Source organism: Candoia aspera, chromosome 1, assembly GCF_035149785.1.
Source record: "Candoia aspera isolate rCanAsp1 chromosome 1, rCanAsp1.hap2, whole genome shotgun sequence".
In the NCBI taxonomy this organism is placed as follows: Eukaryota; Metazoa; Chordata; class Lepidosauria; order Squamata; family Boidae; genus Candoia; species Candoia aspera.
The window spans coordinates 63,914,375-63,932,040 of record NC_086153.1 but is presented as its reverse complement, the minus strand read 5'-3'; the positions used below and the strand labels follow the sequence as shown (position 1 = coordinate 63,932,040).

At 38.4% G+C, this 17,666-nt stretch overlaps 1 protein-coding gene and 1 long non-coding RNA gene across 9 annotated transcripts in view; both read left to right on the top strand.

Moving 5' to 3' along the window:
• Positions 1-1,494, top strand: part of LOC134488092 (uncharacterized) — a 34,701-nt gene extending 33,207 nt beyond the window's left edge. For both annotated transcript variants that reach the window (XR_010066931.1, XR_010066930.1), the window contains exon 3: positions 1,261-1,494. This is a non-coding gene — a long non-coding RNA (uncharacterized LOC134488092). The remainder of the gene's footprint in view (positions 1-1,260) is intronic.
• A 5,985-nt stretch (positions 1,495-7,479) lies between these two features.
• Positions 7,480-17,666, top strand: part of TJAP1 (tight junction associated protein 1) — a 35,335-nt gene continuing 25,148 nt past the window's right edge. For 2 of the 7 annotated variants that reach the window (XM_063305466.1, XM_063305413.1), the window contains exons 1-4: positions 7,511-7,537; positions 10,304-10,476; positions 11,012-11,106; positions 16,452-16,500. The gene's annotated coding sequence lies outside the window, so the exon portion shown is untranslated. Of the gene's footprint in view, positions 7,538-10,303; positions 10,477-11,011; positions 11,107-16,451; positions 16,501-17,585 lie in introns of all 7 variants that reach the window. The other 5 variants (XM_063305432.1, XM_063305423.1, XM_063305440.1 and 2 more) reach the window with 5 other exon arrangements.

The window sequence follows — 17,666 nt, the reverse complement described above, 5'->3', positions numbered from 1 at the left end:
TTAGCTCTGGATGGGGTTGCACTGCCCTAGACAGACCTGGTGCGTAATCTGGGGGTCCTCCTGGACTCACAGCTGCTGCTCGAAAAACAGGTGGCAGCCGTGGCCAGGAGGGCCTTTGCGCAACTTGGTGTTGTGCGCCAATTACACCCTTTCCTGGATTGGGAGGCCCTTTGAACAGTCACTCATGCCCTTGTTATCTCTCACATAGACTATTACAATTTGCTCTACATGGGGCTACCCTTGAAGAGTATCCGGAAGCTACAGCTGGTCCAGAATGCAGCAGTAGGGGTTATTTTTGGTGCCCCTAAATCAGCACACATAACACCTTTACTCCACAAGCTGCACTGGGTACCAGTCTGCTTCTGGGTCCAATTCGAGGTGTTGGTTATTAACTTTAAAGCCCTGCCTGGCATGGTGCCAGGCTACCTGTGGGACCGCCTTTTCCCCATTATATCAGCCCACCCCACCTGATCATGCAGAGAGGGCATGCTGCGGACCCCGGCTACAAGAGAATTCTGTTTGGCGGGATCCAGGAAGCGGGCCTTCTCTGTAGTAGCTCCCGCCCTGTGGAACACGCTGTCCCTGGAGGTGAGGTTTCCCCATCGCTCCTGACCTTTCGGAGGAACCTGAAGACCTGGTTCTGCTTTCTTGCTTGGGGTGGAAAGGGGAGTAGCTCCACTTGGGGATGGCTGGCACCGTAGAGTGCTCCTTGCCTACATGGACTGTGTTACATCCTGCCAGTTGGACTTTATTTTTACTCCTATCTTCATAGTTTTTATTAATGGTGTTTATATTTTTATATATTGTCTTGTATTTTATATTTACTTTTTTAATTGATTACTCTTGTTGTAAACCGCCCAGAGTCCCTCTGGTGAGAGGAGATGATGACAAATTTGATAAATAAAAATAAAATAAAAACTGCCAAAGCAAGCTAATTAAAATGGAGAAAACCCAAACAGTCCAATAAATTTCTCTGAAAGACCAGAGAAAGAAATAGATTTTCAAACTTTTAAAAGGGTTTGCTGTAAATAGGCTTGCCCAAATAGCGAACCATTTCAGAGCTGTGGAGTCACTGTACAAAATATCCTCTTTTGTGATGGTTAACTTTGCAGCTTTCAAGATGGCAAGTGAGAAGCACCTCTTTACTGATCTGAATGAGACACCTTGGTGTGTGTTGTTGTACTGATACTAACCACTTAACATTTTCAAGTTTAAATTGTATGAATTGTTGGCTTTTTAAAGTTGTTTTTTGCTCTGTAGTGAAACACCCATGAGGACTAGTAACTTTAAAAATAAGAGGGGAAAAAGCTACATTATGCCCTGAAATGTAACAAGATTCTACATGCTGTCTGCCGCCTGCCCCCGGGTTAACCCAATGAGTCAGACAAGCCTTTTACTCTATTTGTTTAGCAGGTAAGGCATGGCTTATATCAGATAGATTTCTAACTCACTCTCTCCTGCTTCTGGGTGTTCGCTGCTGTTGAAAGTGATGACACCCCCACACACACACATTAAAATACAGTTTTAATGTTGCATCATGTTGGTTTTCTGTCTGAATTAAATTAATCATATGTTGGCTGAAGAGCTGTGATCTCCCTGATTTAACTAACAGTAATTTATTCAGCAGCAGCTGCAGCATCTCTGTGAACCTATAGTAACAGCTTCTCTCTCTCTCTCTTTTAATGGAAGATAATGCCTTCTCAAGCACAGCAGTTCTTATTCCTGCCTATGTCTTATTGAAAAACATTCAGAGGCACTGGAAGCAATGAAGGTAGATATGGGTAGGTTAGGAGGCATGAGAGAAATAGTGGGCATACAAGTGAGTTTAGTTTTCCTTGTCTTGCTCTTTGCCCAGCTGTATATAGTAAGTTAGCAGTACGTGTCTCTTCTTATTCCTATGAAAGTAGACTTTGTTCTCTGGAGACTGCTAATCATGCCCCATGGGGGTGTAATCAGTTATAAGGTATTTAATACGTGCAGGCAGGAACAGGCTGCCTGGCCAGGCTGGCAGATTGCAACACTACAATTATAAAGGGCCCCTTTCCCTAGCTCTGCCCCCCCCCCCCACCAGTGGCAGGATGAGGGCCATGCCCTGAGATGCTGTAAAACATACAAAGAATAGATGTGGGTGGGAGCCGGTAAGCTGCAGAAACACCTCCCCTGTGCTTCCGTGTCTGTTGCTTCCCTGATCACCTGGATTCTGGGTGAATTGCAGCCTTGATAGACAAGACAGCTGAGGCTTGTGAATTAGGAGGTGGATGACTGTATCGGTAGAGGGGTTTCTCCCTGTTTCTGGCTTTTTCCCTCTGACATGTGCTTGGAAATGAGGAAAAGTATTTTGGTAGGATATGATGAATCTCAGTAACTTGGGATGTAAGTATGACCATCCCACAAATTCCTGTTCCCTGTCTTAATACAAATAAGATGGTGCCATTGTGTTCGTGTCCTGAGCCTCTTTCCTTGTTAGTCTTTGAATTGGTGAAAAAGTGTTTTTCGGAGTGATTGCTGAAGAATGTACAGTAGTTGCACTGGAACATACGAAGTTGTGAACTGATTCTGTTTGCCTTGCCAATGTGTTCCAGCCTGCTCCTGCTCTTTACAGCATTCCAGTTTAGGCTTCTTGCCTGTAAAAGGAGTTGTGTCATTAATTTCCTACAAGGTCATTTCTTGTCAGTCCTGGATTAAGTACAGGCCCTTTGATGAAAAAAACCCACAACCAGCAATTCAAATCCACAAGCTTAAAAGCAGAACATGTGCGAGGAAAATTAAGGAGGGAGGTTTGCTGTTCAGCTTTATCTGAGTTTGTCAGAGAGATAGGCAGTAGCTCTTCCTGAAATAAACTTGCCTCTTTCAGTAATGTCCTTTTATTGTGTATTATTAGTGCAGTCCACTCACATTATCCTGTGTATTATGGACAGCTGTTTGTACATGACAAAAATGGTAACCATTCATTTATAATGGAGTTATAAGGCTTCTTGTTCATTGTCTAAGCCACTGCTATTATTACATGAGAGCATTTGTGTGTCAGAGTAATACAGTTTGTTTTGCAGTCATGCAACTTACTTGTCTTCAGGAAAGATAATGAAGGATAGCAGTAGTATTCAGCTTTATAAGCAGGCAAGGGGCCAGGCTACTTGTGGGACCACCTCTCCCTGAAGAGAATCTGCTCGCTTCACTAGGTAGATAGGGTGGGCACTTTCCAGGTCCTGTCCTTTAAGTGTTGCCATCTAGGGAGATCTAGGAAGCGTGCCTTTTCCATAGCAGCCCTTGACTGTGGAACTCCCTCCCCCACCCCCCGGGATCCAGCAGGCCCCCACCCTTCTAGCCTTCTGGAAAGATGTAAAGGGCTGGCTTTTCCCCAGGCACTGGGATAAGGTAAGGTTGGAGCTCAGGAATTGTATGGATTGATGGATTGGAGATGGTGGGTCAGGCACCTGATTTTCTTGGTTTTCCTTTTCCTTTTTTTTCTGATTTTTGGTTTTATTGTTGTTGTGAGCTGCCCAGAGGTGTGTTTTAGAAGATGGGCTGCCATATAAGTCAAATCAATCAATCAATTAAGGCTGAGACACAGTTCCTCCAGTGGGAGGAGATGGGCAGTGACAAATTTTATAATAAAATAAATAAATAGCCCAAAAGGCCTCATAGTTTAACTAGAATTCAGAACTTGCAGTTAGAATAATTTTATTACAGAAGAGCAGTGGTGATGATTCCCAGAATTAGAGACTTCTCTTGAGACCTGTCTTGATTCTGTATACATTGTGGCTTATGCCTCCATCTTGTGAGGGCTGGATTTCAGAAGAGTATAGACTTTATGCTACACTGGATATCTGAGATATTTGACTTTGTACTTAATACTTCTGATAGTGATGAGCTATGAGCTGTTCAGCAGAGGAGGTATTAGATTAGTCTACATTGACTTTAAGTCATGTGTTTATATGGTAGGCAGTTGAAGTGGAGCAGAGAGTAAAGAACATATATGCACAGAGCAGATATCAGTCTTGATGGAAAAAGGAAGTGAGTGCAATTCCAAAGAATAAAAAATATAATGATGGCGTATCAGCTTTTTGTTTCTTTATGGATTAAGTCAATAACAAAACTTGTGAACAAAACCTGTGTTTGGGTGGAGGCAGAGAACTTCCTTCATATTCCTTACAACAAAACTGTTCTTGGCTCAAAGTATCAAATTCCTAAGTATATTTTTGTTTCTTCAAGGACTGTTTTTTTTTTTTCCTTTTAAATTCCCTTTTCATCCTCCTTGTTTTATGCCAGTGCAGATGTTGGTAGCTCCAGTGCTTTCCCCAGTTCCTGACTGAGGCAGTGGTGGACATCTATAGCTGGCATATTTCAAGGTGGTATGGAAGACACGTGGGCTTGGCTGCTTGTTTTTGTTCTGTGCCTTGCGTGGAATGCAGTGTGTTTGCCTTTCTTGGCCTATGGTTTCAGCCTGCATTCCTGTGTATAGAGTCAGCATGGCGGCAGGCGGCGTGCTGTTCATGCCCTACAGCTATATGGTTTCAGCTCCACATCAAAGGTGTGTTTAGTGCGTAGCTTGTGCCATTTCTGGCCACACCTGGTGGCCTGCAGGCACGCAAGTAGGCGGGCTCTGAGATGCAATCGCAGACTACAATGTTTAAACTGAGGTTTCTTCCTGCTTGTGAAATTAGAGGAGTTGAATTTATGTTAAATAACCAAAACAAGTCAAATTCAGCAGGAAGAGACAGTCATTCTAAGGGTCAGTCCAATCAGTAATATCACCTAAATACCTATCGTGCAAAAAGAAATGGTCCCCCCCCCCTTGAATAGACTATTTGGTGCTTAGTTATACTTCAGTAAGATCAGTTGAGGAGACTTTTCTTCCATGCAGCTGGCATAGTATTAGTCAGGTGCCTGCTGATAGGTTACCTGCTACATCTCTCCAACTGTACCCTGTGCAAATTGCTGATGAAATAGGATGCATTCTGACAGTAGCCATATTTTGCATATCAGGAGAATGACTTAATTCCCTTGGTTCAGATGTTTGGGTCTTGTTAGGCTGCTTAATAGAAAAAGATCATGTCAGTCCATGGAGCTGTTTGGGGTGTGGGGGGGAGAGTTGAGTTTCCCTGATATGCTATTCTCAGCTAAGTTTCTTTCATTGTATTTTTGTTTTAACAGATTGATGTACCAAACATTGTTTTATTTGTTTGTTTGTTTTATTTTTATACTGCCCATCTCAAAATAACTCTGGGTGGTATAAAAATACAATATTTAAAATTAAACACAGTATCGAAAATTAAAATATCTGTATTTTAATATTTTGGAGGTGCTTGCTTTCTCTGAAATAAGTGAAAAAGTGGTTGCTTCCTTCACTTTGACAGGGTCCTTCTTGTGTGGTATACAGTGGTGGGTCACAGTTGAATAACCATATCAAAATTGACAGAGACTGTAACCTAATCCTTTCTACTAAGATCCACCAGTGTTCATTGTGCCATAGGTGAATTTAGAGTGATGGTAGTTAGGATCATTGCACAATATCAGTACTTTGTGTGGGATTATAATGCAACTTGATATAAGAAATACATTTTTGAAGCTGTGTGTAGAAATGTGTGTAATACTCTACATGGGGATACTCTTGAAGAGTATCCGGAAGCTACAGCTGGTCCAAAATGCAGCCGCGTGGACAGTTTTTGGTGCCTCAAGATCAGCACACATTACTCCCTTGCTCTGTGAGCTGCATTGGGTGCCAGTTTGCTTCCGGGTCCAATTCAAGGTGTTGGTTATCACCTTTAAAGCCCTACATGGCATGGGTCCAAGTTACCTAAGGGACCGTCTCATCCCCATTACATCAACCCGTCCCACCCGGTCATGCAGAGAGGGCATGGTACGGACCCCATCTGCAAGAGAATTCCATCTGGCAGGGTCCAGGAAGCGGGCCTTCTCTGCAGCAGCTCCTGCCCTTTGGAACATCCTTCCCCCAGAAGTGAGGTTGGCCTCCTTGCTTCTGGACTTCAGGAAATGGCTGAAGACCTGGTTTTGTCACCATGCCTGGAGTGGGGAGAGGAAGAGCCACTCTTGGGGCTGCTTGATTCCCTAGTCCTGCCAGGACCGGTTCCGGTCCCCTTTGGGGGGAATTAGATCTGCCATCACTTGGATTTTATTATATTTTATATGTATATTTATTGATATTATTCTGATTTTATTGTATTTTATACTGTTTTATTGTGAACCGCCCAGGGTCCCCCAAGTGGGGGAGATGGGCAGCAATAAAAATACGATTAAATAAATTAAATAAATAAATAAATAAAACTTAAGGAGTGGACCCATGATTCTCACTGGGGTGGGGAGTTGTAAGACTTCTGGACATAACTTGTAGGCTGTCTGTGTTTTAATGCATAACTAATTAGAATGGTCCAAGGGACGCGGTGGCGCTGCGGGTTAAACCGCTGAGCTGTCGATCGGAAGGTCGGCGGTTCGAAACCGCGCGGCGGGGTGAGCTCCCGTTGTTAATCCCAGCTCCTGCTCACCTAGCAGTTCGAAAACATGCAAATGTGAGTAGATCAATAGGTACCGCTTCGGCGGGAAGGTAACGGCGTTCCGAGTCGTCATGCTGGCCACATGACCCGGAAGTGTCTATGACAACGCCGGCTCCAAGGCTTAGAAACGGAGATGAGCACCGCCCCCTAGAGTCGGATTCGACTGGACTTTACGTCAAGAGAAACCTAAATTAGAATGGTACCTGTGTGTTCTCTATCCTCCTTGACATTCTCTGTCTTGCTTGGGATGATAAATTATGCAGAAAGTCATGAAACCATCTTTTTAGGTAGACTTACTAATAATGAATGGCTAGGGGCTTGATCTGTTTAAAACTGTTTTCATATGTGTGAATCCATGTTACAATAGCATTGCTTTCTTGCTAGTACTAAAGCACCCTCTCCTGGGGAAAATTTAATATGACAGATCTATTCCATTACCAGCATAAATTGGTTAACATGGGGTCAAACTACATATTATGGGCAGTTGTGTGTGTTTGCTTATCTTTTTTTAAACCCTGTAAAATAGCCATTGAAGCTGCTGTCAGGACCATGCACCACCACCCCAGCTCATCATTAGAAAAACAACCATCTTTTTTTCTGTTAAGAAGGTCTGCTATCTTCTATTTCTAACTGCTGCCTCAGTTTCACTATTTTTCTAGTTGGAAAGATGCATGCCTCTTTCCAACTAAAAAATAGTTGGAAAGAGGCATGCATCTGCCTGAAATTGAACTGGACTGTCATAATTTTGGCAGAGCTGGTCTTCACTAGCTCAAAGAAAAAAAAATGGTTTTTATAGTCATAAAGGTTGATTTTTATCATGTGCTATACTGTAAAGTCAAGTTCTAGGCCTGGTTTTAAGTACTGGAAATAGAGCATAAGTGCCATTATTGCATCTTGCCTTATGAAATATGTTCAGGAATCACAGGACTGTCTCTCTGTCAGGTTTGTGCCTACTTACATAGATAATGCACTTCTTTCTTCTTCTAGGCTGTGAATTCTCTGTGTGAAGACTGCTTTTAAAATCAGTAAGTACAGGCCAATTTACTCACTTAAAAGATTTCAGTGGATTTTAAAATTTATCTGGGTTGTGGTTTCTGTATATTATGCAGCATTACTATTGCCAAAATCATCTTTTAAGAAAATCTTTCAGGAGTAAAGACCTATTTACCTAGTTTGCACATAATGGTAAAGAGGATTTGTTTTGCCAAATTGTGCTAAAACAAATGCATTGCTAAAGCTTTGGGGTAGGTTTGGGATTTAAGCCATTTTGGGGATTTATTACTGATAGAGCAAGGAACCCTCAAAAGTTTCTTTCCCAATCTACATTGCAAAGAGACATGCAATCCATTATTTCATCATCTTTCCTCACGGCTAAATAGTCTACACATCTGGCTGCTGGACCTAACAAGGATTTCCCAGCAAGAAAAAGCGGCATGAACACTGAACTGCTATGCCATGGGATTTAAAAAAAAAAATCTGAGTGTGTAAAATTGATTAATTAAAATAGCTATTTATCTAACTGAAACTAATCAAGTGAAGTTATTCACTTGTACTCCCTGCAAAAATGAAAATATTTTGAAATACAAATTTAAACAACAAAGTATATTTTAATACTATGGTTGAAACTGTTAACTGTGTGTTGTGAAAAATTAAGAAACGTTTCTTAGGCCACATACTGTCTTAGTCCACATATAATCCTGACCAGTCCAATTGAGATTTGGTCCCTCTTTATTGATTAGTAGAGGACACCTTCCTGGAGAAAAGTTAAAACAAGGTATCTCTCTTTTTCATTTTACTACAGCATGTTTTTTTTTAACCATTGCAGGATGATGATGATAATGGCAGTGATGCTGATGCTGATGATGGTGGCATTATTCCTTGTACCTCATCAAAATAACAGTAAAGGCTAGAGCAGCCTTTCTCAATCTTTTGATCCTGGAGGAATCCTTGAAATATTTTTCAGGCCTCGGGCAACCTCTACATATTCGGGCTCAAATATAGGCCAGAAGTTACAAAATTATTATATTTGTTTCATGTGTAGGCCTGTATATATGCATTAACAGTGTTCTTAAACTAAAAATAAAGAATGAAACTTACCTCTTGAATGTGAAGTTGCCCAAATTTGAAATAATTTTTTAAATAAATTGTGATCTCCCAGGGAACCCGTAATGACCTTTCATGGAACCCTGGTCTAAAGTATGAAATCCCTGGCCTAGAGTTTGAAATCTAGATCTTAAAAAACATGGCTAATTCAGCCCATTTTCAAGTTTTAAGACAATGACAGTAACAGTTTGCATATTATTTTTGTGAACCTGGTACTTGCCAACTTACTTGATAGGATTATGTTTATATGCTGAAAGAACTGTAAAAAATAAGTTGAACTTTTGCTTCTCTAGCTGGCCATAATTAAATTGGGTAAGATCTTTTATAAACATTTGCTGTAAAGATTGTCTCTGTAACCAGTTAGCCAGCTGTTTAACTTCCTGCTGTTGCCTGTTTTTCCCCCATAGTTCTGCAGCAACATGATGAACCTGTTGGTTCTTTGGAGGCCCTTATGTTGTTTTTGAGAACAGGGTGCATGTGCTTGTGTATTTGTTCATAGCATTTATAAAAGGCTTCAGGATGGATAGCGCTGAACAAATCTTAGACAATAACTAGACAACCCATGACCCATTAGGTCATCGTTTCAGAGATGTTTCCTAATGCCTTCAACGATGGCAGAGCTTCTAATGTACTGCCTTCACTGGAAAATTTCTTAAAAATTCAGGGAGATATTCAGAGGTATCTGGCTTGAAAATAGCCTATATGATTCATATTGAACTATATAGCACTGTCAAACATCAGGAGTTGACCACAGGAAATGTTTTATAACATTTTGTATTATGTCATAAAATGTTCTATAAAATTTGCCCAATTTCAATTCCATGTGAGTCATGGGTCTCAGATTTTGGATGCATTCTGTAAGTTAGCCCATCTGAGGTACCTTGGTTCAAAAATTGTTGGCTTATGATGCACCATTTTGCTCAGTTAAAGGTTACAAACAGACACAAGCATTTTAGTAGTATATAGATTCTTAGTATAGGGAAATAATAGTCTTTTTAGAAATGGGAGTACATCAAATATGGGAAAAAATAGAGAAATATAGGCAGTTCAGAAAATATTTTTAAGAGAATCTTCATTTGTGAAAAGTTTTGCATAGTTTTTTTTAAAATTTAGTAACTATTAGTACAAATTTAGTAACTATTCCAGGAGTTTCATTCTGTAATGGTGAGAGTTGGCCAAAGTAAATATAGTAAGATTCAGGAAATTTCTATTTGGCTATCTTCTTTTTAATAGTTAGTCCATTGTCTTTAGCTAGGCTCCACTTGGTGACTAGTTATTTAAATGTTCTAAGATAGAATTCTGTGTAATGATTAGTAAATATTCTGAAATCTTATCATCATTCCCAGTAAGCAGTCTAATGCTGCCTAAATCTAAGGGAGAGGAAAATCTTTACAGTAGAAGTCAACACAGCTATATTAATTTTATCTATTTGCAGCATGTAGCTAAGGAGTATGAATAAAAGCTAAAAGCAATCAAAATAGATCTAAAAATTTGAGTCTTAATCTGAAGTTTACATTATATACTGAGGTTTATATTATATATTGAGAAGACAGTCCTCTTTAAAGTATTAACTGTTTCTCCTGTAATCTTTAGCCTGGGCTAATCCAACCACAGTTACAGTTTTAAACTTTATAAAATTGTTTCTGAGAGAGGCTGTTACTGTGCTTTTCTTACCTTTTTGTCCTTAGCTAAGATTATTTCCTAAAGCAAGAAGGTTGTTTTCATTTTCTTGCGGGTTGCTATTCTCTTTTAAGAAAACCCATCCATGTGGCAAAGAATTAGAAGTCTCTATCTGAAAATCTGTGCTCTATTTTATTGCAAATCAAGTCGAAATACCATGATTGTTGCCACAATCACAGAGGTAGTAAACTAATGAAAATAATCGACTAACATTTTATTTATTTATTTATTTATTTATTTTAGATGCCCCACTCTAAAAGACTCTAGGTGGCTTACAACATCCCATATACAGTTTAAAACAATTAAAAACCTAACCGCAAAATATATAACAGCTTGCACAGAAGCAGCCATAACAGTTAAAAAAAAAAAAAGACATGACAGGGGCTCCACTAACACATTAACCCCAGGCCTGGGAACAATAATATTTGGATGGCCTTTGTCCCAAGGCTAAAATTTATTCAGGGAAAACAGGTTAAAAAAGGAGGTTAAGATTCTTGCCAGTAGTACGGTCATCAAGTTTTAGGTCTACCTAGAGTTTTTTCATTTTTTGGATGATAATTTCAGAGTTCTAATAGCCTGTGGAATTGTAGCTTGGTGGGTTACGTTTACCTCTCCTTAGAAAACATGAATTAGAGTAGTTCTAATTCCTGCATGTTGTTATAGTTCTTTGTGTGCCAGGCTGATTAGTAACTCATTGCAGAATTTCATTTCTCAAGTTTCAGGAGTCTTCAGCCAGATGCCGTTGAATGCAGTCAGGAGACTCCCCTCAGAGTCATGTGGACAAACATGTTTGGACAGGACATTACTTTAGGTCTGTAAATATCTTATTTTATGAGAGGCCTATTCAGGGATTTTATGGATTTTTTGCACTGATCTTAACAGTGGTGCCCCAGAAGCTTTAGTCTGGGTGTGATTTGTGAAGGGAGGACTAAAGCAGGGGGAAAGTGTTGAGTATAAGTGTAGCAAGCACGGTCAGTTCAACCAAATGCTAAATAAGCCCATTCGAGGAAGTTGATTAGGGTTTATTACTCCAGCTCTCTGTAAACTTAGATCAGACCTTTGTTGTGCAGCATACCAATTCAAAGGGATTTAATTTGTGGAAAACTTTAAAAAGGCTAATGGATATTACGGGTTGCTAGTGAATAGGGTCTTTTGTTTTTTGTTTTAAATCCAGAAACTTCAGAATCTTTTGCCAAGTAATTCCAAATTCTTCAGTCAGAAACATTTGGAATTACTTAACAATTTTTTTTTCTGCTTTATAAAAAGTTTTTATAAAACTTTACTGTTTATAAAAAGGTTTTTTTATAATTTGTTATGTATGTATAACAAATTATAACATTTGCTGCTATAGCATAATGTAATCCAGAAAGAAGGAGAAGAGTTATGCAGGACTGTGGAATTCTGTTTTGTTGATGATCACTGGAAATACAGTGGCCTCCTTTGGGCTTCGAAGGTTTTAGGAATCCATCCCTCATCTTCAATGACAATTCCCTAGGCAGGGTATTTACAAACACATTAGAATTGATTTCACAGTGCAGAAAAATACAACAAGTGAATAAAGCAGCAACAACAGAAGTATTACAAGGAAGCACCAGCACTAGAGAAGAAACTAAAACAGTTCAGTGTTTTAAAGTAGTCTGGGAAAATAGCAAGTCCTTTGCCAGGCACTGAAATGATGGAAGAAGCCAGAGAAGCACTAGCAGAAGGCTCCCTCTGTGATTGCCTATCCCCTAATCCTAGAAGGGGAAAGCATCCCCCAAAGGGCCTCTGATTAAGGTCTTTTTAAAGTGTTAATTTTATAAAACACTAGACAACCCTGTGACCCATTGGGTCATCCTTTGAGAGAAAGGTAGTGTAGTCTGATGTGACCAGAATCAACATTAACTTTTAGGCTGACCATATTTTTTTACCCTGAGAAGAGTATATGTCATAAATAGAAAAATAATTGTAGTGGCAAAGAAACTGCAATAATAAGTCAATATTTACTTACCTAAAAAGATAAACAGAATGACCATGGACGGGCAAAAAAGTAGTGGGAATGGGAGCAACTTCTGACCTCCTGCTAGCTTCCCCATCGACATGTTTATAGAGTAATACTGGAGGTAATATCGTTAGCAAATATTTTTGAATGCATATTCTTCCTATTTGCAGATTTGGGCTTACAAGGGGGATAGAACCATATATTTTCCCAAAGATGAGTTTAAATGTGACTGTCCTAATCTATTTCCCATATATTTTTGCATAAAAAACTATTCTGTATACTGAGTTTCCATTTGTATATTATAGATACCTGGCCTTTAGCTTCTTTTGAAAGAGAAACACAACAAATCTCAAAGATATTTGGCATTTTATGCAAAGTTTTGTCCTGAGAGGTTGATCTTTAGGGGAAAATGATTCCTATTTCTGTTGAATCAGTGTACTTGTTTGCAATAGCTCATTCAATTTTTCCCCACTGACAAAAGTGTGATACTCATTTGAGTCATCAGAAAAGGATGCTCTACAGATAATAATCATGTATAACTAGGGTGAACAAATATTTTTGCCCATGGCCACCAAGCCTATGGAGGAGCCATATAAAGTGGACTGTGAATTATGACCTATTTATTTGATGGAAAAAACAACAACTTGCTTTATAAGAGGCTGTTTTCAACGAAAATTAGAGATTCTGAATTTCCCAGTTTTAATATCTATATGTCAGTTTTACTTTTTATTTTTTTTTAATCTGAATTTTTTATTATTCTGGATACACCTTTTATTAATTTCTGACACTTTGTAAAGTTTGGGGGAAGATGTATGGCAGCATTTGAAATAACACTACAAGTAGTGATTTAGAGGATACTGTCTAATCAAGAAGTAGTAACTTCAAATTTTTTCCAATTTCTTACCATTTTTAATGCTGTCAATTAAAGGATCATGTTTTTTTGCATCTGAGATTTTTTTTAATCAATGCACCCCAAATATTTAAGACTAGAAAGTCTAAGTTATGTAACAGGGCAAAAACTTTAACTTTTTCCTGTTTCTCCAGTCAAGTATTTAAAATACTCTGAGTTTTCTGGGTTTTTATATAAACTCAATATTCATGGAAGTATCCAACATTTTAAATAGATTAGATGGGTTAGAAAATTGTAGTGTGTTAAATGTGGAAGGCCAAAAAAAAAAGTCATTAGCAAATTTATTTATTTATTTTTCAAATTTCTGTCCCCACCCATCTCCCCCCAAAAGGGGGACTCAAATGAACTGATCTTGTGTTCCTCATTATTTATCTTATTTTCTTTTATGTTCACTGCTGCTTTTATTAAATTAACCAGTGGTTCAATTGCAACAGCAGATAGTAGGAAGGAAAAAAATCCCTTTCCTTATTCCCCGAAACAGACTAAACTTTTTGACCTGACGTCATTTCCCTAAACAGTGGCTTTTGATTCTGCTTATATTTGATTAAAAATGCTCATAAAGGATTTTCAGAATATAGCTTTTGTAGCAGTAACATCAGCATAAATAATCAAAAACTTTGAAAGCATACAGTACTAACAAGAGTACAGACATTTTCTTTTGACTAGAAAAGTAAATTGTGTTTAATGTCCTCTTTACAGAAATGGGCATCTTCCTTTGTGCGATGAATCCTGATATGACCTTTATCAGTATAGTTTGTGATGATTCTGTTTGCATTATAACGACTTTTCCATCCTAGTTCAACAAGACTTTTTTCTAGTTTAACACGACTGTTGACATATATAGGAATTATACCAGAGATGGCTTTTTGGATACATCTCTACTGAGCTGTAAAATTAATTGGCAGCATTTTGATTGGTAGATACCAAGGACTGGCCTGAATTATTGTATTCTGAATTAATGGAACTTTACGAAGAATATCTTTAGTCATCTCACCTATAATGCATTGTCATAACCAAGTCTTGAAATTATTGGAATATGGGAGTCTATAGCCAGGCAAAGGGAAATTTTAACTAGTTGGAGATGTTGTATGCCACTGAACATTGCAACACTCTGAAGCTGAAAGTCAAATTTGAGGGGAGGTGGGGGGAATAGCCTCATCTAAAAGAAAGTAGACCAGCTTCTCAGAGAAATAAACTGTCAATCGCAGACTTTAGAATATAGGCTACAGTAGTCCTTCACTGATCCCAGGGGTTTTCCACTGCCTCATTTAAACCAGTGGAGTAGGAGAAATTGTGCCATGTGTTGCCATTTTTCTCAGTTTAAATGATAAGAATGAAAGACAATATGGCACCTTGCAGGATATCATAGCAGAATAACCAAAAGCCTATTTTTTCTTCTTCTAGAACCAATTCTTTAAATAAGATTAAAACCATTGTATGAAATCTAAAAATAAAACAAAAACCAAATACCACACTAAATGCATTAATTGACCAATCTGCATTTTATTATTTGTACAGTAAAAATCATGCAAGTAGCCATTCTATAAAACTATTTAGTATATATTAAACAAATTTCAGTGAAGACTAACTTGTTCTCCTATAGTAGATAGGCTGGAGAAGTCCACCAGCTGCAATAGAAGAGAATATGTGTTTGATGATGGTGGTGATGATGATGATGATGATGATGATGATGATACCACCTAGTCGGGTAATGAAACATCTGCAAGCAGACAACCAAGCTCAGAGAGCACCAAGGACTCCAGAGTCCACCAGCTACTTGGAGAAGCTCCACTGAATAGCACAGTGTAGATATGATCGTGATAATGAAGTAATATAATATTAGTGGAGATTACCTATTGTAGCAGATGTTTGATAATAAACTTTAGCACATTGGCTGTTATGTGGGCTTTTCTACCACTTTGTTTCTAGCCACTTCCCTAATAAATCAAGGAGATGATAATGAATTAGTACCTCATAGAGTGGTCTGTCTTTCATAATGTACCTTGGATGTGCTAATAAATAATTAGGAATTATTTGGATTCTATTAATCTCGGCTACATACAGTATATGAAGTGCAGAAAATCCTGGCAAGTATAAACTTAATTAGAGAATGAACTAACCAGGACAGTTCTTATACCTGCTTGCCTTCTCATACATAAGATATAGATACCCTGTTCCTTTTTTTTTGAAAGATATTCAGAAAGTTGAATTCTTCTAATAATTGTGCAGTTTTTCTTTGCTTGTATGGAATTACAGAATAGAGTGAGTCTTTTTTTTTAGCTTTTTTTCCCCCAGCTGTGCTATTGTGAGATTGTTTATTCTGTACTCATTGAGGCCCAAAGAAAACACTGTAGTAAGAAAAGGGGCCAACAAACTTGTTGGGGCAAGGCCAACAGCAAGGCATCTAAAAGACTTGTTTCAGCAGCTTTCTAGCCTAGCAAAAGCCTTGTTGACTTCCTTTTCTATTAATTTTTTATACTTTAGATCTTGCTAGTTACTCTTTTCAGTGTCATTTGCAGATTAACCATATTTAAGTTTGGAGAAGAAGTTGTTGGTAAATAACATTTTTATAACACAAAGTATGGCAGTTCTAAGCCATCTATTTGTGTAGATTGCCTTCTAAGTCTTGGGATATATAGCAAGGAAGATGGGAGGATTGTACCTCAGAACCCCAATTTTCTTTTTTCAAATAGGGAATGGCACCACGGCTGGTCTTTGATGGGAAATCAGCCCTTAAAACCTGGTCCATATTCTATGCAGTAAAATGCTTGAACAGCTGGCACAGCATACAAAAAAAACCCAATACAAACAAAAAGGGCATGATATCAGCCATAAAAATAAAAATGAAATCTTTATTGTTGGCATCTCAGAATAGCTGTTAGAATTTTTCCTTTCTCCTTTGTCAGTATGTACAACCCTTAAAGGCTTATTTTCCATCCCTGTCATATTCAGGACTGGATATAGTTTGATCTCAATCATAGCTTAGAATCTTCTGCTTGAAAATCATTGCTTAAAATTTTAAGATGTTTACTAATCTTCTAGTTGTAACAAAAAATTAAAGGAAGCAAACTGAAGGAAGCCTTAGAGTCCTATTTGGGTCACAGAATATTGCCACTCATGGGTAAAGTCCTTTGATTAGAGGTGTTCTGCAGCTTCAGTGTTGGGACTGCTTTAAAATGACAGAAGAATATGTTCCTCAAAGCTGAAACATTTGAGGTGGAGGAGGTATCCATGGTAAGCTGGTTGTCTTTTTTTCAACTCTTAGATCCTTGGATTGAGTGCCTTTTTCAGACTTCAGATCAGAACCCAGATTGGTAGGTATTTCAGTATATCCATTACATAGCTATGAGCATTGCCTATAAGCCTCATATAGCCTGAACATTGCACCTCTCTACGTAAGATTCCATTTCAGTTATTTCTTCAAGGAGGCTTCATGTTGTTCCTGATACGTGGGAGATGACAATAGGAAGCTACGTTATACTAGAGGCTGTTTGTTCAGCTAACTCAGTGCTGTCTTGTCTCCAGTACGGTCTGTGCTAATTTCAGCTATTCCAGTACTGTATTTCGTATCACGGGCTGCTGATCCTTTTAAGTGGTGAGTGCATCTTGGGCTAAAAGTATGTGATCTATCACTGAACCATGATCCTTCCTACAATGAGAAGTATTGACAGAGAGAAAGGCTTTCTCCAGACAAGCTGCAGATACCAAGAGTCATTAGCTTGGTGACTCTCATAATGCAAATTGTTGCTAAGTTTTAGAAAAATGGCAAGTATAATTTCTGTTTAAACAGTTTTTTTTAAAATATACTTTAAGAAGTGAATTTATAACCATTTATATAAATTTTCTAGCAACTTGTGAGTAAACTTTTTTTTAAAGATAGGGGAATTAAAAGACAGGAGAAATAGCCTAAGGATCTGGCATTCTTCTAGAACTCCTATGGATCATCAGCTTACTAGTTGTCTTCTAGAGACTGCTGCTAAGTTCAGTTTTCCCATGATTATATGGTTACAGCAAAAGATTGTTTCTGATACACCACAGCATACCTTAGTTTATACATTAGGATATTGTTGAAACAGTGACAGAAAAAATACTCTGGCTTCGTTCCCATTTCTGTTTAATTTGGAAGAGTTTTGGTGCTACACAGAGTGAAATTTCTCAGAGATTCTGGTCCCTGCCTATATCCTTGTTTACCTCTTGGTCTGCTCTAATCAAGCGTTGCAACATGCTAGTTCTTGAGGATTGCAAAGCCCCTTATGAGTAGTAAATCTTATGCATTGTTGGCTCAAGGATATGCATTCCTTGTACAGGAGGAAATAGACAAGAAACTGCTTGCTTGCAAAGGAGATAAGCTCCTTTCGGCAAAGTGTTGTCTGATTTACTATATTTCTCTTCTTTTTAGCCTCTTTTGACCTTACTGATCTTTGCTGTGAGCATTCCTTGTCAGTTTCCTATAAAGCTTTGTGTTGTTTTTACAAGATAG